Source organism: Phyllobates terribilis, unplaced genomic scaffold (assembly GCF_046119375.1).
Source record: "Phyllobates terribilis strain yellow unplaced genomic scaffold, ASM4611937v1 Scaffold_3__8_contigs__length_932513732, whole genome shotgun sequence".
NCBI classification, from domain to species: Eukaryota; Metazoa; Chordata; class Amphibia; order Anura; family Dendrobatidae; genus Phyllobates; species Phyllobates terribilis.
In genome coordinates this window covers 468,238,667-468,262,486 of record NW_027362763.1, presented here as the reverse complement: position 1 = coordinate 468,262,486, position 23,820 = coordinate 468,238,667, and positions in this window count along the sequence as shown.

Sequence of the window (23,820 nt, the reverse complement as noted above, 5' to 3'; positions counted from 1 at the left end):
GCAGAGGGTTGATCCTCCTGGTCTGCTGGTGTGGGGTCTTCTGCCTCCTGGACCGGCTGTTCTTCCAGCTCTACCTGTTGCTCCGTAGGTACTTGGGATGCTGGTTGGAGGAAGGTGAGTACGGGTACCACAACTGCACCATTGACTTGAGTCCAAGACCGAGGGAAGTCCCCGAGCACAGTACTAACCATATCTTCCCTTTCCTCTACGGGTCGATGGTCTTCTTGTTCCTCTTCAGGGTTCCTCAGTTGTTCGGGACACTTCTTCAGGTGGTCCCGGGATACAATGGCTGTGGTTTCCCCTCCGTCTTTACTGATGGTACAAACCTTCGGGTTCTCGTGGCATGAGGGCAGTACGGTGTACGGGTCCTTCTCCCACTGGTCGTCCAACTTGTGGAGCCGTCTCTTCCTCTTCAAGACCTGCTCTCCGGGTACCAGGGGAACAGTGGGAGCATACTGGTTGTAAGTTTTCTCTTGTCTTTCCCTAGCCTGACAGAGACTTCGCTCCACGCTCTCCTGTACTCTCCGGTACTGCTGCTGCCTCTCTGTGTCCCAGTCTGCTTCTGGTGAAGTGTCCTCGGGTGTCAGGACTCCCATTTCCAGGTCAACAGGTAACTTACCAGGTCTTGCCCTCATTAGGTAAGCCGGGGTACAGTTGGTGGAACCTACCGGGATGTGGTTGTATAGGTCCACCAGATCGGGCAACTTCTCAGGCCACAGACTGCGTTCTTCCAGGGGCAACGTTTTTAGAAGATCCATTACCACCTGGTTCATTTTCTCACAAAGTCCATTAGTTTGCGGATGGTAGGGTGTCGTCCTTATCTTCCGGCAGCCATACAGATTGCAGAATTCCTGGAAGACCTCCGCTTCAAAGGCAGGTCCCTGGTCCGTCAGCACTTGGTCCGGGTACCCGTGTGGACGGCAGAAGTGCTGCTGGAAGGCTCTAGCTGCTGTTTGAGCCGTTAAGTCCTTGACGGGGACGACAACCAAGAACCGGGAGTAATGATCCACGATGGTTAACGCGTAGACGTAGCCACTTCTGCTTGGGGTCAGTTTTACATGATCCAAGGCTACCAGTTCCAACGGTTGCCGGGCGACGATGGACTGCAGGGGGGTCTTCTGGCTGGCACGGTCCTTCCTTCTCAGGTTGCACGGGCCACAGTCTCTGCACCACTTCTCAATGGTTCCCCTCATGCCTACCCAGTGGAATCGCTCGCGCAGCAGGAACTCCAGCTTCTTCCACCCGAAGTGTCCAGCTCCGTCGTGGTATGCCTCCATCACCATGGCTGCGTCTCTTCGTGGCACCACTACTTGCCAGAGTAGTTCATGCGTCCGGGAGTTAACCATTCTGCGGCACAACTTCCCCTTGTAAAGGAACAGTCGACTCTTCTCTGCCCATAGTTGTTTGGCTTCCTCCGGAGCGTCTGGTTCAAGGCAAGCCTCCGGGCGAGTCAGCATCTCCTTCACCAGTCGGACGGCAGGGTCGCTGTCTTGCGTTTCCGCCCAGTTGTAGTGAGGTAAGGGGTTCAACGTAGCAGCCTGTTTACTCCTTACCCGGTGGGAATACTGGATAGTCCCATGACGGTGGAACGCAGGGAGTTCAACTTCTTCCAGTCCCTCCGGATCTTCTTCGTCCGGCAGGTTGGGCATCCTGGACAGGGCGTCCGCGTTGGTATTGGAGCGTCCGGCCCGGTATTTGATTGTGAACTCATAGTTGGACAGACGGGCCATCCACCTCTGCTCCAGGGCACCGAGTCTTGCCGTGTCCAGGTGTGTCAACGGGTTGTTATCCGTGTACACGGTGAACCGGGAAGAAGCGAGGTAATGCTTAAAGCGCTCAGTGACTGCCCATACTACGGCCAGGAACTCTAGCTTAAATGAGCTGTAATTCTCGGGGTTCCTTTCGGTGGGTCGCAGTTTTCGGCTGGCGTAGGCGATTACTCGTTCCTTCCCCTGCTGGATCTGGGACAGTACGGCTCCTAGCCCGATGTTACTGGCGTCGGTGTAGAGGATAAAGGGCTGGCTATAATCCGGGTACGCCAGGATTTCGTCCCCCGTGAGGGCCATCTTCAGCTGGCGGAAGGACTCTTCTTCCAGCTCCTCCCATTTGAAGGGCGGCTTCTGGTTCTTGGCCTTCCGGGACTGGCCTATCAGGAGGTCCTGCATAGGTGCTGCCTTTTTGGTGAAACCGGGAATAAACCTTCGGTAGTAGCCTACCAACCCGAGGAACTGCCGCACTTCTTTTACGCTGGAGGGGCTTGGCCATTCCTTAATTGCGGTGATCTTATCAGGGTCGGGAGCCACTCCGTCAGCGCTCACCACGTGTCCCAGGTACTGCACCTTTGGTTTCAGGAGGTGACACTTGGAGGGTTTCACCTTTAGGCCGTAACTCGCCAGAGCTTCGAACACTTCCGCCAGGTGTTTCAGGTGGTCCTCATACGTCTTGGAATATACGATGACATCGTCCAGGTACAACAGGACCGTCTCGAAGTTTCTGTGGCCCAGACAACACTCCATTAGTCGTTGGAAGGTTCCTGGTGCGTTGCAGAGTCCGAACGGCATACAGGTGAACTCGCTAAGTCCCATCGGGGTGGTGAATGCGGTCTTCTCCCGGTCCGCCTCTGCTACAGGAACCTGCCAGTACCCGCTAGTGAGATCCAAGGTAGAGAAGAAGTTAGCAGATCTTAAAGCAGCCAATGACTCCTCTATCCTTGGTAAGGGGTACGCATCCTTGTGTGTGATACGGTTGATTTTCCGGTAATCTACACACATCCTCATGGTGTTGTCTTTTTTTCTGACTAAGACTAGTGGAGCTGCCCAGGGGCTACAGCTATCCCTGATCACCCCAGCCTCCTTCATGTCTCTAAGCATCCCCTTGGCGTGTTGGTAGTGGGCAGGGGGTACGGGTCGATACCTCTCTTTTATAGGAGGATGGTCTCCCGTGGGGATGTGGTGTTCTACCCCCTTGACTCGCCCGAAGTCTAACGGGTGTTTACTGAACACTCTCTCGTACTCTTGAACCACCCGATAGACTCCTTGTTTCTGGTGTGCGGGAGTGGAGTCAGTACCCAGATGTAGTTGCTGACACCAGTCCTCCATGTTTTTCTTAGAGCCGTTACCTTCCTCCGGGTGAGATGGAGGCAAGGGTTCCACAGATTGTATAGAATTTTGGTTAATGGTATATAATTTGGCTAGCGTGGCATACCGGGGCAGGTACACTTCCCTCTCCCCGATATTTATTATGCGAACGGGCACCCTCCCATGGCGTACATCAACCACCCCCCGTGCTGTCAAAATGGTGGGCCTACTGTCCGAGTAAACTGGTTCTACCATTGCCTGGTAATCCCTACCTCTCAGACCAATAGCTGCCCGGCACCAAATCGTCATTTCACTTTTTGGGGGCATGGCAATAGGAAAAGGGTCACACATTCTTACGCTACCAATCTCACCGCCGGAGAGTTCCACCTGTTGCCATCGCATCAGTGCCCGGATCTCTTTCTGGAGCACCCGCTGCTCGCCGGAGCTGGCGTTCTTGGCAACCTGTTGTAAAAGGAAAATCACCTCTGCAAGACAATTTTCAATTACATTAGTTCCTAGCGTTATCTTTGGGTGACTCTCGTGTTTGTCAATGTCTACAATAATCAGTCCCTGTGCTGCTAGTTCGACTCTACCAATTTTAATGGTCGCCTCTTTAAATCCGATCTGTGGCACGGGCTGACCATTGCTGGCGATGATACTCAAGTCGTCGTCAGGGTAGCGGGTTATATCCGAGTCATTCCAGTACTGCTTGAAGAGCACGTACGGGATGGTGGTGACCTGTGACCCGGTGTCTAGTAGGGCACTCATAGGGATGCCATCCAGTACCACAGGCAAGACTGGACGTCCTCCGACATGTTTGTCGCGCCAGTTCGATGGGCCTGGTGATCTTTTTCCTGGGGGTTGGCCCTCTACCCCCAGGTTGTGCCAGTTTAAAGGACAGTACCTTGCCATATGTCCGGGTTGATTGCAGCGGCGGCAGATGGGTCGTCCGTCCTCGTTGTACCGGTCACTGGGTCTTCCTCTGGCCGGTGGGGTCCTCCTTAGTCGACGCCACGGGATGTTCTCCGGTCCGGATGCCAGCTGGATCTTCCCTGGAGTGGAAGCCTGTAAAGACTGCACAGTTCGGGTTAACGCAGCAACGCTTTTAGCTAGCTCTTGGACCTGATGGTGCAGGTCTGGAGCCGGGTCATTGTTCAAAGCCTGCGCATCAGCCCCTACAGGCCCTGCCGACAAGGGCGCCGCCTCCTGGTGGTAAGTGATAGCTGGGCGCCTGTGGGTCACAACGCCATCCGGTGCCGGTTCTCGGAGCACCCGGATGGCTCTGTCCTTGAACTGTGCAAATCCCAGATGAGGGTCCTGTAGGGCCATTGCCCGCAACTGGGTTCGGTGGGCATTGCAATATAAACCCTCTATAAATTGTTCAGTCAACAGCCTGTCCTCGTCTCCCACGCCGTCAGGGTCGGTCTGCTTAACGGCTCTCAGGGCCTCTTGTAGGTTCAGGGCATAGTCCCTTATACTCTCATGGGACCGCTGTTTGCACCCGTAGAATCTAAGCTTGATCTCGGCTGAGGTGCGGGTATCAAAGGTGTCCCTCAGCCGGGTTAGTATCCCTGCGACAGTCCTCCCCCCAGGTGGCCAGGACTTTACCTCCCTTCGGGCTGCTCCGGTTAATTGGGCCACCAGGATGCTCACTTTTTGCTCCTCTGTGAGGGGGTACACCTGGAAGAGGCTATCCAGCCTTTCTCTAAAGTCCTGCAGGGTATGTGACTCCCCTGAGTACTGGGGTAGCCAGGCTGCCCCCGGGATATAGGGCATGGTGAAAGGCATGACCGCGACAGCGGTGGCGCTGGCGGGGGTTGAAGCGGTGAAGCTCTCCTCCGTATCCGACATCCTTCTCCCCCCTAGTGGACCGTGGCCTACCTTGCGATGATCCTCTTCCGTAGGCCGCGGCTCCGCAGTGAATCGTCAGGGTTGAGGACCTTCCGTCGCGCTCCGGTGACGTCGGCGTCTGCTGGGCTCCTTCCAGGACCTTACGCAACGTCCGGACGTGAGGCGGGGCTTCAGTTCTCGCGGGCTTTTCGGAGTCCACGCCCCTCTTCTTCCCGCGCGGCGTCCTCAAGATGGCGTCCAACGGCGGGAAAACTCCACGGATGGCGGGAAGAAGGCTGAAGATGGCGCCGGATGGCGGGAATCTTCACAGATGGCGGGAAGAAGGCTGAAAATGGCGCCGGATGGCGGGAATCTTCACCGATGGCGGGAAAACTTCACGGATGGTAAGTTTTAAAAGTCTCTTTTTCAGGCACGCAGTACCCGGTGGTTGCGGGCACGAAATCCTGCCGACTACGCCAAAGCTGACGCGCCCCTGGGCCTGTGTCGCGCTGCGTTGCGCACGCGGGGGCTTACCCGGAGCCGGATCTCTTTAGGGTTGTAGTCTCGTGGCGGTGATCCGGTCCGTGCCCAGGGAGTCAGACTAAGTGGCGGTCTATGGCAGTAGATGTTAACTTGATCGACTACGCCACCCGTTGAGTGCGGCTTTGAAGCCGCCGCTGCAGAACAGTCCACTGAGGCCAGGTGTATGAGGATGTGCAGCGTGGTGGTATAACCCCCAACGGGAGGGGTATGGCCTCAGGGCAGCAGGGATAGATGATGGGGGTGATGGTGGTACACGAGCGCAACAAAGACAACTCGGAGTCTTGGTGGTGCAGTTCAGGGTCTTTACTCACGGTTACTCGGTTACTGCTCCAGGCCACCGCTGCAGAGGTGGCCGCCTGTGTCGCGCTGTGCTCACCAGGTGAGGGGCTCGGTCAACTCCCAGGTCTTTCTGGAGTGCTTTGCAGGACCCCCTTTATGTCCCCTGTCTCTGGTCTTCAACCCCACTAGTGACCACGCTTATGTACAGCTGCCTCGGACCTTCTTGGTGGGCAAACGTTGGCCTGCGTTTCCCAGGTCCTATGTGGTGCCTTTCTAGCGGGTGTGGTGAGGGGCTGCTCCACATGTAATGTCGCAGCCTCCGGTTCTTAGTTGAGGGTAGTTTCTCTCCTCCACTAATTTGGGATCCGGTTCCCATCTTCTTGACCTGACCCCCCTACTCAGGTAGCGGCGGGCGTGTGGTGGCTACCATCCAGTCCACACCCCTGGGGTCCCCTCTGTCCTTCCTGGAGCCCAGTCTGCTCCTCTTCCTCCTTCTTCCCTCCTCCAGGCTCAGGCCTCCTGACAGGGCCTGCCTGTGGAGCAGAGCCCATAAAGCAGCTCTGCTCCCTGTCTTCTCCTCTCTCCACTCCCTTTCCAAGATGGTGCCTCCCTTTTATACTCCTGTACAGAGTGCACCCAGGATCTACTTCCTCCACGCACACACTACCGGGTTCCCTTCTCTAGGTGTTCCCTCCCCCCACTCCAGCCAGGGACATGCTCACTCGTGCCTGCATAACTAATGGGAGCACCGTCGAGCTGTCCCCCGGAAATGTGGTGTAGTGCATGTGGGTGTTAGGGTCCTGAGCCACACTCCATCCTTACCTGGAAGTGAGATATCGCACATCTGGGTGAGATGCAATACCTCTGTAGCAACTGAACCCTCGGGGTGCTACACATATATACATCATATGAGACGCTGGGGCATATACATCACTGGAGGTGCTGGGGCATATACATCACAGGAGGGTCTGAGGGCATATGCATCACTGGAGGGGCTGGGGGCATATGCATCACAGGATGGGCTGGGGCATACACATATCACAGGAAGGGCTGGGGCATATATACATCACAGGAGACTGGGGCATATACATCACTGGAGTGGCTGGGTCAAATATACATCACTGGAGGGGCTGGGGTATATACATCACTGGAGGGACTGGGGCATATATACATTACTGGAGAGGCTGGAGCATATATACATCAGTAGAGGGGCTGGGGACTTATAAATAACAGGAGGGGCTTGTGCATATAAGCCCCAGTTCCTCCAATGATGTATATGCTCCAGCCCCTCCTGTGATGTATATATGCCCCAGTGCCTCCTATGCTGCATATACCCCAGCCCCTCCAGTGAAGTATATATATATATACTTATTGTCGGTGAGAGAGTGCAGAGAGCGGAGACTCCACACAGAAACTATGTCACTGGCCAGTACATCCTGACTCTGGCACTCGCCAGCGTCACAATGTAATCCTTCATGGCGTGTTTGCAGTGTTCTCTAATGAACGCTGAGTGTGTGCTGTGACTGGCGCAATTAAAGGGCCGGCAAAATGTGCCCGCTGACCTGAGCACTGCGATCCCCATCCAAAAGAACATCACGGGCCGCAATTGGCCCGTGTGCCGCAGGTTCCCCATCCCTGCCTCACAATATCATGTTGTCACCATCCTTCTTTCCCCCGACGTCTGCTGTATAGGACTTTTCCTATGTTTCCTCAATGTTTCAAGCTTTCACCAAATAGATATCTAGCCAGTTTCATATTGGTCTTATTTAATGTTTGCACTCTTTGTTTTGGCTAAAAGACTTGAATGGTGCAATATAACTGGTTGAAACTATGTAATGGGGATCTGTCAACTTAGGACAGACTTGGAGCAAGCCACTGCTTAGCAGGTCAGGGGAACGTTCTGGTTTGCCCCCTTCACGTAGTGGCTCCTGGGTTTCATCTACTAAGTAGCTGCTGGTGGGTGAAGTGAGTTGGCAAAACAATGGTCTGCAAGCTCAGTCTGATCAAGAGAGATAAGGACAATGACAGAATCACTAGGCATGAGCAGGGACATGCTCAGAATAGCTGAAGTTAAAGGGACTCTCTCAGCACAGAATGACTGTTCAAACCAAATACAGACGCACCATTGGAGTGGCCAACATTTATGTGCACCTTCCCACCTGCTTGTTTTGCCTCTATTTCCACCAGGCCTCTTCTTTGATTGACAGCTCTGACTTTCATGAGCCACAGAAGGGGATGAGATAAATTGAAAACAAGTTGGCGGGAAGATGTACTTAAATGTTTGGCTACGCCATGATGCACTGAGCGCCTGTACTTGGTTTGAACAGTCATTCTGTGCTGACAGTCCCTTTAAGTTCAGGGGATCACGCAAAGACAAAAAGGCAACATTATCCAAGGGGATAATCAGCAGAGAAATCTTAAAAGAAATCGATTTGAGAACAGGAACAACATACTAGGAGCAATAGTACATGGCAATAACTGGCAAGGATAGGAAGTTACTAAGGGGATTAAATAGGGTTAAATAGGGTGCATCAGTCTGTTGAGCCCTGCCATTGGTCCACTGATCTGCTCCAACTATTTATCTGGTCAACAGGACCTCATGTACATTTTGTACATGAACAACAGTAAATAGTCGGGGGACAACTTTGCTGCCCTATAGGAGGTGCTAGCCACGGAGAGGTTCTTGAGGATTTTGCTGGTTGGTGTGAACACTATCCTGCAGGAGAAGAGATTCTTTTGAATGAATGATAGTCTGGGCATTGAGCATGCCACCCATTGATAATGTCATTGGCGCCTGATAATTGCACCTGTTGAATATAACACTGGAAAGAGACAAAATGCATTAATTAGAAAGCAGGAGCACTATGTCCATACTTCCCAACTTTTGAAGAAAGAGGGACAGATCATACAGCGCACGTAGCGTGCCCGGAGACTTTAGCCATGCCCCTGGCCACACCCTACCCCACTCCCATTTATCATTTCTTTCTCCCCTGGCAGGAGGAGATGTCAGAGGGGTGATGGTAGTGAAGGAAATTCAGCAGACGCCTGAGACTGCAGGTTGTAGACCCAAATCCAGGACTGTCCGCTGTATCCGGGACAGTTGGGAATAGAGATGAGCGGATGGATTCATGGGTCTCTGGTCAAGCGTGCAAGTCAGTAGTACCTGGCAGCTGGACAAGAGGCTGCGAATCTCTAACATTCCGGCATCCCTGGCACAGATTTTGATCACCCAGGGCCGGCACAATGCCATCTGTGCGTCCTGCTCATCTCTAGTTGTGACGTGCGGATTTAATTTTTGATCATTTATTCAGAGTCGGAGCCGCCAGAACTTTCTCATCTTTATGTGGTATCACTATATGACATCTGTCTTTTTTGTGTCTGTAAGGCCGTGTTCACATGTTGCAAAAATACTGTGTTTTTGTTTTCTGCAGATGTACGCACCAAACTATACAATAACAATCTTCTCCCCCTTATTTGATGCGTTTCTGGTGCAGATATGAAGCTGTGTTTTTAATGTGTTTTTTTATAGTACAGAAAAGCTTTGATTCTGCACTTAATAAAGCATCTGCAGTTTTTACATGTGTTTTTTAGGCTCCACATAGAAGCATCTAGAAAAAAAAAAGCATCAAAACCGCACAGTTAAGTAGCGTCCTTGGGCACACAGCGATCGCAGTTTTCATGAAATCACATCCACTTTGCTTGGACAGTCAAATACAGCAGAATTTTTGTGCAAAATAAAGCAGCAGAGAATACGCAGAATTTACGCTACATGTGAACAAGGTCTAAATTTTGAAGCAAAGTGGATGTGATTTCATGAAATCTCCACATTCGGTGCATCTAAAGACGCTGCTGAACACTGCGGTTTTGGTGCAGTTTTTCTCTATAGGCTTCTTCTAAAAAAACGCATGAAAAAAAAATTGCCGCTGCATTTTTAAGTACAGAATCAAATCTTTTCTGTACTATTAAAATAGCGTTAAAAACTCTGCCTCATATCTGCCCCAAAATCGCATCAAATAAGGGGAAAATGCATAAAAGAAACACAGCAAACAATCAGAGAAGATTGTTATTGCGTTGTGTGATGAGGACATGTGCAGAAAAAAAGCAGCAGAAAGAATGCAGCATTTACACCACATGTGAACACTGCCTCATCATTACAGTTTTATTACATTTTTGTGGGTTTAATAGAGAAAAAAATTCAATCACGCCATTTTTTTACGTTATTTACCGATTCCCGTAAATAATCTGATCGCTGTGTTGTGCGTGGGCTGTTACGATTACAGGGACACCAAATATGTCCATGTTATTTGCTGAATTGTGATGTTCATTATTTTTTAAAAATGACAATATTTTTTTCATTATCAAGTGTTTTCCTTATTATTTTTTCGCAATTTTATAGGATGAAAAAATCTCTTATTCTCCCTCCTAGAATACAAATACATACATTGCACATAGCAGTGTATTTCTATCAGTATAATCTACTTGTGGAGTCACCGCCTGCAGTACAAATCAAGTACACAAAATTCTCCCCATAACATCATCAGAGATTGTGGCTCAGTAGCTTAAACGCCTGTCTATAATGTTAAGGTTATGGGTTTGTGACCTGGGGAGACCCACAGAAAAAAAATGACATTTTTATAATTGTTCAATATTATTTTTATTACTTCTATTGGTACAAAAATTACTTTTCTTCACCTCAGTATACAGGGACAATAAACATACATAGTTATATACACAATGTATGTCTATGGACATGTATAACCTGCTTCTGGTTCATTGCTTGCAATTGAGGCCAAGATTGCAAAATTCTCTTATCTCTACTTTTGTGGGCTGTGGCTCATTGGTAGAGCAACAGCCAGCAAATACAGAGATGTAAGTTTAAGTCCTGGGGAGACCTGATCACAGAAGGGAGCAGAAGTGAATAATATAATTTAATTTATGCACTGAGCAGAAAAATGCCCCTCCACCAGGAGAAGGAGCTACGGAGCGATGAAGATGTCGGAGAGGTGAGTATAGAAGCCGTGACAAAAGCTGTGATTTGACGGGACAGTCCCGCTGAATCCAGGACTTTTGTGAGCTACAGTATGTATGTGTCTTTCTGCCTCTCTCTCACTCTGCTCCTCCTTCCCTCCTCCTTTGCATAGACTAGAGTACCAGCTGTAATCTGATCCCTCAGTGTTCTGGCAGTCTGCCTGGATTTCACAAGGTTTTCAAAGTGTATGATGATTTCTGGAGGTAATTGAGAGAAGTAGTTGTTAAGTGGAGAAAGAATCACATTTCTCTTGTAAGCTATAGTACAATTTTTTAACCTTCATGTGTACTATTAATTTATGCTGAGTTCATTGAAACAACGGTGACCATGTACTTTTTTCCTTTATTCACAAACAATATTTAAAGTGACAGTAGCATAAAACTTGGTATAAACCAATAATAGGAGAGTTGCATCACTCTCTATCCAGAATCCAGATACTTAAAGAAGTTGTTCTTGAAGAATTGAAAAATATGTTGCAATATGTCGCCGGCTTCTTCCATGCCTGGAAGACTTTAGTGTTGTCCTTAAAAATCATGGAGGTCATGCAAAATACTAGATGTAGTAGCTTTTTTGGGGTTGTATTCATTCTTGCATCAACTAATTTGAGTAAAACTGAAGATTTTGTAATGAAAGTTATATTATTAACCTTACTTTCACGTTATGGGTTAAAAAAATTAAACTCAGTCTTGTCAACATTTTGGAATTTGCTCTTTTTTTCAGTGAGATATTGATTAAAATCTTACTTTTCAAAGGGGATGTACTCATTTATACTGCATGTATTATTTAGTGCATGTTCTGCTGTGGACGGCAACGGTTTGGTTCACCCTTTGTGTTTGGTTTCCATTTAACGTACAAGCGAGAAAAAGCATCCGATGTATATATTAAATGGTGGCTGTCACAAAAAAACAACCTGTAGCATCCATCTCCTATAGACTGATATGTCATCTGTTTAACAGGTGTTAAGTCAAAAAAGGTACACACAGGCAATCCTCATGCAAGATTCATATATTGGCAAATATTGAAAACGGTTACAGCCATAAAGTGCCAAAATGATCAAGTACATTCACCATATAATCAAAGAGAGTCCCAATTGCAGCAAATAGCCCATTTGGATCAAAAACACACAAGCAGCATTTACAATTAGATGGTTTTCATGGTAGAATAATTTTTTGGGAGTGGTGAATATTCATGGACTTTAATAGCGGGCACTCTGACCGCCGAGCGCATCAGGAGCCGCGCTGCGGCTACAGTGTGTGCGCTATTAGGGAGAATGAATGGTCACTGCTGCCCATGCACGCAGTCCCGGCGTGGGGAGCAGTGACTATTCCGGCACAGAGAAGGACACAGCGCTGGAGGAGAGAGGAGGTGAGTATAATTGTTTAATTTTTTTCTGTGCGACCGGGATGAGGGGGTGCCAAGCATACCAGGATGAGGGGGGCCATACATACAGAGATGAAGGGTGAAATACATACCAGGAAGAGGGATGAGGGGGGCCATACATACCGGGATGAGGGGGGCCATACATACCGGGATGAAGGGTGCCATACATACCAGGAGCCGTGCTGCAGGAATAGTGTGCCGGCCATTAAGGAAAATTAAAATTCACTGCTCCCCACGCCCATGAATATTCATTTTCTTTAGTAGCGGGCACAGTGTAGGCTGCAGCAGGCGGCTGCTGCCTCCTGTGCCCCGCCTACTCTGCCACTGTCGCTTCCTCCATATTCCCCATCACCCACAACCACAGTATTTATGTATCACGGACTATAAGACGCACCCCCCACTTTCCAAAATTTTGGAGGAAAAAAGTGCGTCTTATAGTCTGAAAAATACGATGGATCCAGAATTTTCCAAGTGGTAAAATTTACCCCACACAGTATATTGCCATAGACTGAGTTATTATGGACGGATTTATCCTTTGTTAAATAATTCTACATAGCTATATTCTGTCAATGGTATGAACTGAATTTAAGTTTTCCTTGGACTGAAAAACTGTTAAAGGGAACCTGGCATGTAAAATAACGCTATTAACCTGCAGATATAGGGTTAATCTGCAGATTAATATGGTTCTGAGACCCTGCAGCGCCCGCACTGAGAGCTCCGCTGCCAGAGGAAATTAACTTTATTTTCCCTGCTAGCCTTGCTCTTTCAGTCATAGAGATTTCAGTCACCGCTCAGTGTATAGAGCTTGGCTGCTGTAAACACGCTCCCGGCACTGACTGACAGCTCTAAAGCCGAGCATTCTGTCAGTAAGTGTTGGGGTCACGGTTACCGCCTCCGCTCTCTATACACTGAGCAGTGATTGAAATCATGCCGATGCCACGCCTATGACTGAAAGCATGAGGCTGCCAGGGAGAATAAAGTTCATTTCCTCCTGGTAGTGCGAGCACCGCACAGTGTCAGAACGCTATAAACCTGTAAAATTAAAGGGAAACGGTCACCAGGTTTGTCCCATATGAGATAAGACCTCCACTTTTCAGCCCTCATATACAGCCTACTGATATGCTGTATATAAGCCCCCATCTGGCCTGCAACAAACAAAAAACACCTTTTATTATACTTACCTGCAGGTCGGTCCAGTCCAATGGGCGTCGCTGTCTTGGTCCTTTGCTTCCCTTCTTTCAATGTGGTCCTCCTTCTGTTCTGCGCTTTCAGTGAGGTGGCCATACAGCTTTGTAATGCTATTAACCTGCAGATTAACTCAATATCTGCAGGTTAATAGCATTTGAGGACATGACAGGTTTCCTTTAAGCTAGGGTCAGTGTGGCTGTTATAGCTAGTTGTGTGGGTAGTTAAGGTGGATAGTGTAGTAGTTATGAACTATAGCCACCACTGTTCTCCTTTATTAGCTATAAGGGCAGACATTGTAGAGGCAATATTCTATAGGAGAGGACAGTGTGGAGGCCATGAACCATAAGAGAGATAGTGTGTGGGTCATATTTTGTACAGGGAGCACAGTAAGGGGCAATTATTTATTCAGTGGCACAGTATACGGCAGATATTTTTATTCAGGAACATTATAATGACACTGTTTTTTTAAGGGCATCATCTTGGGATGTTACGCGGAAGAATGGAGAAGAGGGAAGTCTGCAGAGACCGGCTGTCGATGTAAAAAGACACCATGGTGTCTTGACAAGATGAAGCAAAAAGGAATGAGAACAACTCCAATCAGAAAAGATGTGACTTATAAGGTACAGCCCTGCTCATCATTATTGGCACCCCTTCATTTATGTCATAGACTGTACAATATCTTCAGAAATAAATGGTAATGTACCAAAGTTATATCCTCAGGATTTTTTAATTAGTGGTCCAAAGTAATACAACAATAAAAAGTTGTTTATCAACTTCCATGTTGCAATTTCAAAGAAGAAACAGAATAAACAGCATGTGCAGCAATAAAGGCACCCCTAATTAATATTTGGTTGCACACCCTTTGGCATTGATGACAGCCTCCAAACATTTCTTGCAGCCATCTATAAGCTTCTGCACTTCTCATCTACAATTTTCTCCTACTCTTCCTGTGCAGTTCGTTCAAGCTCTTGAATGTTTCCAGGGTTCTTTTTCCCAATGACAGATTTCAGCTCACTCCAAAGATTTTCAATGGGATTGAGGTCAGGATTCATTGCTGGCCATTTTAAAACAGTCCATTTTTTCTTTTTCAACCATTCCTGTGTACTCTTGGATGTGTGCTTTGGGTCATTGCCTTGTTGGAGAACCCATGATCTTCGACTCATACCAAGTTTTCTTACACTGGGTAGGACATTTCGCTCTAAAATCCCTTGATAATTCTTTGATTTAATGATTCGTGTGATACGGTCAAGGCCTCCAGTACCAGACGCAGCAAAGCAACCCCACAGAATTGTGGATCCTCCACCATACTTAACTGTTGGTAAGGTGTTCTTTTTCTTATAAGCTTCACTGCGCCATCTGTAAACAAACTGTTGCTTTGCATTACCAAAAAGTTCTATTTTTGTTTCATCTGTCCACAGAACATTTTGCCAGAAGGATTGTGGTTAGTCAAGGTACTCTTTGGCACAGATCAGTCATTCCTTTCTATGTCTTTTCTTCAGCAATGGTTTCTTCCTTGGCCTTCACCCATAAAGCTCTGCTTGGTTTTGTGTGCGGCGCATGGTACTTGTGGAAACCATGATCCCAGATTGTTCCAGGTTGACCTTCAGGTCTTTGGATGTTTGACGTGGTGTTTTTTCCATCATTCGCACCAACCTTCAAAGACATCTCTTGTCAATTTTCCTCTTTCCCCCATGTCCAGGGAGGTTCTTGATGGTTCCATGCTTGGCAAACTTCTTAATAACAATGCGCACTGTTGAAACCAAGGTATTTGGAGATGGCCTTATATTCTTTGGAAATCTTGTGTTTGCTAATAATAGCAGATCTGATGTCCTCAGACAGCTCCTTTGTCTTCACCATTGTGACAAAAGAGCAGGGCCTACCATGTAGCTTTTTAAAATGAAGTCATCATTCATTGGCTAATTCATGTCACATGGGCACAGACAATCACAGGTGAATCTCTTTTGTGATTTACCACAGGCAAGTCAAAATGTGTTTCCATAATGAATTAATGTAAAGGGTGCCAATACCAGTGTCACATCAAGCTTTAGGTTTTTCTATTTTTCCCTCCCATTGTTTTTTGTTTTAAGTTATGGTTTATCATTTGCTGTTTTGTATTTAACACTATTTGGACCTGTTGAAGCACCGGCTTGGTGAAAAACAACCGTCGTCCTGAAGAACTCCCGCTTCCCCGGCTCCATGTTTTAAAATTGTGTGTAAAGAATAAAAGATCTTCATATTTAATCACTTGCAGGAGTGCTGCCTTCTATCTGCTAACAAGATATCAAAGGAAAAATCTTTCTTTGAGCAGAGCACCGGCTGATTAACGATCCCTGGCCATCTGTGACTGACGCTTACTGGACTGCAAAAAGGTATGCGATTGGAATAAGTGCCGGTTTTTAATTTTCTATTTATTTGCATTGGATAACTTGTGATACTGACTACATCTCATCAGTACTGTGGCTCCTTTTTAGTCCATAGTCTGATGATGGCTGGTAATAACAATTTCCTCTATCTTCTTACCATTGTTAAGGACATACTGGGAGTTGTAAGTTCATCCAATATAATTGTTTATTGGGCTTATCTAGCATTGCAGTTGATCGCTGAATTGAGCTTGATGATGTATTCAGGTACTGATGGTGGTTCTGGTCATGTATTTATATGCAGATGGTGATTCTGGTGACATATTAAGGTACTGATGGTGGTTCTAGTCTTGTATCTCTGTTCTAATTATGGTTCTGGTTATGCATTCATGTACTGATAGTGGTTCTGGTAAAGTTTTCTTATACTGATGATTGTGATGATGTATTCATATACTGAATGTGGTTCTCATGATATAGTCCTGTACTGGTGCGGTTTCTGGTGATGTGTTTCTGTACTGATGATGGTTCTGGGTTTGTATTCATTTACTGATAGAGATTGTGATACTTTTCTTCTGTACTCTTGGTGATTTTGGTGATGTATTATTGTAGTGATGATGGTTGTGATGGTGTATTTCTGTACTGTCGGTGGAACTGGTGATGTATTCCTGTATTGATGGTGTTAGAACCCTCCTGTTTGTTTTTTCTATCTTGTGTTTTGCGGTCACGTGACCATCTGCCTTTATATTCCAGCTCCGCCCTTCTTGCTGTGCTGGACTTCAGTGTTTGACTGTTTCTCTAGCCTGGTGCTTCGGTGCCTTTCTCTGTTAGTTCTCTTGGTCCTCTGGGACCTCTAGTACATTTTTGTCAGTTTGTCTTTTTGTGTTCTGCAGCAACTTCTCGGGTTTAGGAGGTGTCCCATTTTTGTCCCAGTCCTTAGTTCTTTTAGGGACCCCTCCCTTAATTCTATAGGTCTTCGTTCAGACTAGCCGAGGACTAAGGCGGATCTGTTCACTAGGAACAGGCAGCCCGCTACATCGTAGGGATTCAGCTTAGTCTTACTGTAGGGACAGCTTTCCCCTATCTTTCCTTAGTACACATTGCAGATCATAACAGTAAGTCCAGCCCAAAAAACTAAAAGGAAAGAAATTCAGGGATCAGTATGGTTTCCGTCCAGGATTTGGCTAAACGCCTGCAGGGATTGTCTCTGGAGGTGGCCGAGCTTCAGCAACGTGTGAGTAGCTGTTCTGGAGCGCATTTTGTCGAACCCAAGGTAGGACTGCCTGATGTTTCTTTATGGTAAACAGCAAGATTTTTTTTCCTTTAAAAATGCTTGTTTGTTATGTTTTCATTTGAGACCAAGGTCCTCTGGGAATGAATCACAGTGCATTGGTTTTATTATGCCACTTTTGCGCAATGAACCACAGGGGTGGGCCTTTTCTCTCCAGCCTAATGATCCATGTTTAAGGTCTGTTGAAGAATTTTTTTCTGCTATGGGGCTATTATATGACGATCCTGATCGAATCTCATCTGCTGAATCAGAACTCAGACGTTTGAATCAGGGGTCAGATGATGTTGAAAATTATTGCACACACTTCAGAAGTTTAGTGGAATGATCCTGCGCTGAGATGTTTATTTCTTGCTGGTCTGAGTGAAAGGGTTAAGGATTTGCTAATTGCATTCCCTGCACCTGAGACTCTGCAGGATGCTATGCAGTTAGCTGTTCGTATAGACAGGAGACTGAGGTGCAGGCTTAATGAGGTAAAGACTCCTGTAATGTCAGGTCCTAGTCCCCAGAAAATCTGCTCTGATGGCAGAGAACCGATGGAGGTTGGGGGGATGTCACTCCGCTCTCAGGAAAGAGACTGGAGGTTTACCGAGGGATTGTGTCTTTATTGTGGTAAAGCTGACCATTTGATTAAGTATTGTGAGCGTCGTTTAAGTAGAGAAAAAAAAAAAGGTCAGTTACGCCCATATAGCTTGCTTACGCTCTGCAGGATTATTTCTTTCTGGGAGTACTACTTTGCAGGGAGATTTGATTGAATTTCAGATATTTGTGGATTGTGGTTCAACACTTAATGCGATTGATAAAGGGTTTTTGGAAAACCTTAAATTGAAATCCAAACCTTTGTCATCACCTATTTCTGTGATTGCAATTGATAACACTCCTTTGAAATGTATTACTCACAAGACTGCTGCATTTCCCCTCACTATAAATGGAGTTCACCAAGAAATTTTGGACTTGGTTGTTTTGGATAATTTGCCCTCTCCAGTTGTTCTAGGATTGCCTTGGTTAAAACTGCACAATCCTTTATTGGACTGGTCTACTAATGTGACTAAGTCTTGGAGTCCGAAGTGCTATGATAAATGTTGTAATGGTCGCATTGCAGCCGTGGAAAAAGGGGAATTACCGGTACCTATTCAAGATTTTTGGAGGGTTTCTTCGGAGGAGGAGTCGCAAGTTTTACCTCCTCATAGGGATTATGATTGCGCCATTGAGTTTGTTCTGGGTGCTACTCTTCCCAAAATTCGCTTGTTTAATCTGACTGTCCCTGAAAGAAAGGCCTTGGAGGAGTACATAGAGACTAGCCTGGCTGCTGGTCACATAAGACCTTCTAAGTCGCCTGTGGCAGTTGGATTCTTCTTTGTTAAAAAAAGGATGGCGGTTTACATCCATGTCTGGATTTTCTTGAAATTAATAAGATTACCGTACGCAATTCCTACCCATTGCCGTTAATTCCTGACTTGTTTAACCAGTTAGTGGGAGCCAACTGGTTCTCCAAAATTGATCTCCGGGGGGCATACAATTTGTTACGAGTGAAGGAGGGTGATGAATGGAAAACTGCTTTTAACACTCCGGTAGGTCATTTTGAGAATCTGGTGATGCCTTTTGGTCTTACCAATGCACCTGCATTTTTTCAGAACCTTATTAATGACATCCTGAGACCTTTGATTGGTAAGAATGTGGTTGTGTATTTGGATGACATTTTGATTTATTCACCAGATCTAGAGTCCCATTGGCAGAGTGTACATGAAGTTTTGCAGTTATTGAGTGATAATTCACTCTTTGCTAAGCTGGAGAAATGTGGGTTTGCTGTGCAGAAAATTAGTTTTTTGGGCTACATTGTCTCCAGCGAGGGCTTTGAGATAGACCCTGTGAAGGTTCAGGCTGTGCAGGAAAGGCCTAGGCCTATTGGTTTGAAATCTATACAGAGATTTTTGGGGTTTGCCAATTATTACAGGAAATTCATTAAGAATTTTTCTGTAATTGTTAAACCTCTGACCGATCTCACCAGGAAAGGTGCGAATACGGTCCAGTGGACTACTGAGGCCATTGAAGAGTTTGAGTATCTCAAAGAGAGGTTCAGTTCTGCCCCTATCCTTATGCAGCCTGATGAGACCAAGCCTTTTTTGGTTGAGGTCGATGCTTCATCAGTGGGGGTCGGAGCAGTTTTGTCTCAGGAGAACAAGGGTGGAGTGCATCCTTGTGCCTTCTTTTCGAAAAAATTTTCGGAAACCGAACTGAATTATAATGTTGGAAATCGGGAGTTGCTGGCTATTAAACTTGCGTTTGAACATTGGCGTCATTTTTTGAAAGGCTCTAGATTTCCTATTCAGGTTTTCACAGATCATAAGAATTTGATCTATCTGGATGTTGCCAAGCGCTTAAATGCCCGTCAAGCTAGGTGGCCACTTTTTTTTTCTCGGTTTCATGTTTCTGTTACCTATATCCCTGGTACTAAGAATGTTAAAGCCGATGCTTTATCTCGCAGCTTCTCTCCTACGGTCGGTGCCGAGAAGGAGGAGAGCATTTTTCAGAAAGGAGTTGTGGTGGCGGCTTTGGACTCCGTTTTGGAGAATGGGATTCTGAAAGCTCAAGATGATGCTCCATCTAACACTCCCCATGGGAGGTTGTTCGTGCCTAGAGCCTTTAGGAGAGATTTGTTTGTGGAGTGTCATGAGTCTCGGTTGGCAGGTCATCCAGGAATTTTGGAGACTAAGAGACTTATCAGTCGCAGTTTTTGGTGGCCTGGATGGCAGAAGGAAGTCATCAAGTGGGTGTGTCAGTGTACTGTGTGTGCTAGGTCAAAGGCTTCACATACTCCTGCTGTGGGGTTGCTTTGCCCTCTGGAGGTTCCTAGTGTGCCTTGGACGCATCTCACAATGGATTTTATTACTGATATTCCTGTGTCCGAGGGTTTTACTGTCATCTGGGTGTTCGTGGACCGTTTTAGTAAGATGTGTCATTTGTTCCATTCATTAAGTTGCCCTGCGCCAAGACACTCGCTAAGGCTTTTGTTAAGGAGATTGTCAAGCTCCATGGCGTTCCCACGGATATTGTTTCTGATAGAGGACCTCAGTTTATGGCTCGCTTTTGGCGTGATTTTTGTGACAGGTTGGGAGTCCATTTGTCATTTTCGTTTGGTTATCATCCTGAGTCTAATGGACAGACTGAAAGAAAGAACCACGATGTTGAACAGTTTTTGCGTTGTTTTGTGGCGGACAATCAAGAGGTGTGGTCTGAGTTTCTGCGTCTCGCAATTATACATCCTCCTCTGCTGGGTGTTCTCCTTTTTTTTTTGTACTGGGAGACATCCGTCTTTTGGTTTGTTCTCCAAATTGGGGTCGGCGGTGCCGGAGGAGGAGAATTTTTCCGGTGATTTGGAGAGAGTTTGGACTAATGTACGTTGCAACCTTCAAGAGGCTAACAAGAAGTCCAAGAAGTATTTTGACAGGAAACGTAAAGAGGTTTTGTTTACTGTGGGTGGCATGGTTTGGTTGTCCTCGAAGAACCTGTGGTTGAGGATTCCCTTTAAAAAACTGGGTCCTAAGTTTGTGGGTCCATTTAAAGTGCTTCAGGTTGTTAACCCGTCTGCTGTTAGGTTGGATGTCCCTACTTCCTGGAAGATTAATCCTGTGTTTCATGTTTCCCTGTTGAAAAAGGCTGACGTATCTGATAGGGACGCCACTGTCACAGTTCCTCCTGTGGTGGAAGACGGCGAATATGAAATTTCTTGTATCTTGAATTCTAGATGGCATAGAGGGAGATTACAGTATCTTGTCTCCTGGAAGGGTTTCGGTCCTGAAGACAACTCCTCGGTAAGGACGGATGATGTCTCTGCTCCTAGGCTTGTTAAAGCTTTCCACAAGAGGTTTCCAGATAGGCCTGGGCCTGGAGGATCCGGAGGATCCTCATAAAAGAGGGGGTACTGTTAGAACCCTCCTGTTTGTTTTTTATATCTTGTGTTTTGCGGTCACGTGACCATCTGCCTTTATATTCCAGCTCCGCCCTTCTGGCTGTGCTGGACTTCAGTGTTTGACTGTTTCTCTAGCCTGGTGCTTCGGTGCCTTTCTCTGTTAGTTCGCTTGGTCCTCTGGGACCTCTGGTACATTTTTGTCAGTTTGTCTTTTTGTGTTCTGCAACAACTTCTCTGTTTAGGAGGTGTCCCATTTTTGTCCCAGTCCTTAGTTCTTTTAGGGACCCCTCCCTTAATTCTATAGGTCTTCATTCAGACTAGCCGAGGACTAAAGCGGGTCTGTTCACTAGGAACAGGCAGCCCGCTACATCGTAGGGATTCAGCTTAGTCTTATTGTAGGGACAGCTTTCTCTTATCTTTCCTTAGTACATGTTGCGGATCATAACAGATGGTGGTTCTGGTGATGTATTCATGTACTGTTATTGGTTTTGATTCTGTCCACATTTAGCAGTCCACAATTTGTCACATAACGCCACACATGCCATATTAATACAGTATTGTGCCGTCTGACAAGTTAAAAGTTACTACATCTGTATTTATGTCAAAAGCATAAATTATAAAATTAAGCACTGTAGCATGCCAAGTCCTAACAGCTTATAATATACTCACTGTCAGGATTTGGCTCTGCTTGCCTTTCCATTGGTCATCACATAACCCCTCATATGAGATTTTAATATGTCAAGTAGCTTCACTTCCTGCTTCTCTTTATTAAGCAGGAATATATTATGTCGCTGAACATTCAAAGAATTAGGAAAAGCCAATTAGGCTGTGTATAGGAGGGGGCACCAAACTTAATTTTTTTTCCCATGGTGCAGTAACACCTAGATTCATCTCTGGGATACACTGCACATCCTGCAGTATATCTTCTCAGGCTCTCTATACAGAGCCCCATCCTGCATGCAGCACATTGCTCCTTTCTGCAGTATATATCTCTTCTCAGCCAATCCTGCAGAACATAATTCCTCTCAGCCTCACATATACATTGTCAGGGAACAGCCGGGAGATCCCACAGATATCTCCCCAACATTATTCAACGTTCACTAATCAGCACTCCGCCACCTCCAATCATCAAGATAATTATGCAATTGGCTGACCAATGATGGATGCGGCCGTGGCTGCTTTCACTACTAGGCCAGATATTAGGGAGCTCACAGTGAATGTATAGTATATACACATCTGATTCCAACGCATAGAATATATATATACAGTGGCATGTAAAAGTAAAAAATATATATATATATATATATATATATATATATATACACAGTGGGAACGGAAACTATTCAGACCCCTTTAAATTTTTCACTTTTTGTTTCATTGCAGCCATTTGATAAATTCTAAAAAGTACATTTTATTTTCTCATTAAAGTACACTCTGTACCCCATCTTGACTGAAAAAAACAGAAATGTAGAATTTTTTGCAAATTTGTTAAAAAATAAAAACTGAAGTATCACATGGTCATAAGTATTCAGATCATTTGCTCAGTATTGAGTAGAAGCACCCATTTGATCTAGTAAAGCCATGAGTCTTCTTGGGAATGATGCAACAAGTTTTTCACACCTGGATTTGGGGATCCTCTGCCATTCTTCCTTGCAGATCCTCTCTAGTTCCTTCAGGTGGGATGGTGAACGTTGGTGAACAGCCATTTTCAGGTCTCTCCAGAGATGCTCAATTGGGTTTAGGTCAGGGCTCTGGTTGTGCCAGTCAAGAATGGTCACAGAGTTGTTCTGAAGTCACTCCTTTGTTATTTTAGCCGTGTGCTTAGGGTCATTGTCTTGGTGGAAGTTAAACCTTCGGCCAAGTCTGAGGTCCAGAGCACTCTGGAAGAGGTTTTCATCCAGTATATCTCTGTACTTGGTCGTATTCCTTCAATTGCAACCAGTCGTTCCTGTCCTTGCAGCTGAAAAACACCCCCATAGCATGATGCTGCCACCACGTTTCACTGTTGGGATTGTATTGGGCAGGTGATGAGCAGTGACTGGTTTTCTCCACACATACCGCTTAGAATTATGACCAAAAATGGTCTCATCAGACCAGAGACTCTTATTTCTCATAGTCTGGGAGTCCTTCATGTGGTTTTGGTTAAACAAAAAAAATGCTGCACAAACGGACAGGTGCACAAGTAGGGTCCAAATGCAAATACTTGTAAAATAACCTCGGCACTCAAAATTTGATGAATTTATGTTGAATTTTAATGCGGTCCAAAATACAAGATAACACAAACGTTTCGGCCCAAACATCAGGCCTGCATCAGTGTGGTCAGACTGCTGGGTTGATCAGGTGTAGAGGGAGAGGAAAGACAGAATGCCTCAAGTAGTGTGCATCACTGATCTGTGACGCCAGGTCCAAGGGGTCAGGGACCTGGAACGCGGTATCCACCGCTGGTTCAGTGTAAGTCCCGCTTAGAATTATCACTAAAAAGTTCTATCTTCCTCTCATTCGACCAGAGAATATTATTTCTCATAGTCTGGGAGTCCTTCATGTGTTTTTGAGCAAACTCTATGCGGGCTTTCATATGTCTTGCACTGAGGAGAGGCTTCCGTCGGGCCACTCTGCCATAAAGGCCCAACTGGTGGAGGGCTGCAGTGACAGTTGACTTTGTGGAACTTTCTCCCATCTCCCTACTCAGGGCCGGCTCCAGGTTTTTCTGGGCCCCGGGCGAAAGAGTCTCAGTGGGCCCTTTTAACACATACACGATTCATGATGCACAGATACGGCGGAGAAATATATATATATAGTACACAGGGCCCAGCCTGCCACCTCATCCTTCACATATGCAGAAATGCGCACGCACACACGGTACGCAGACATGCGCACGCACACACGGTACGCAGACACGGTACGCAGACACGGTACGCAGACACGCGCACACACGGTAC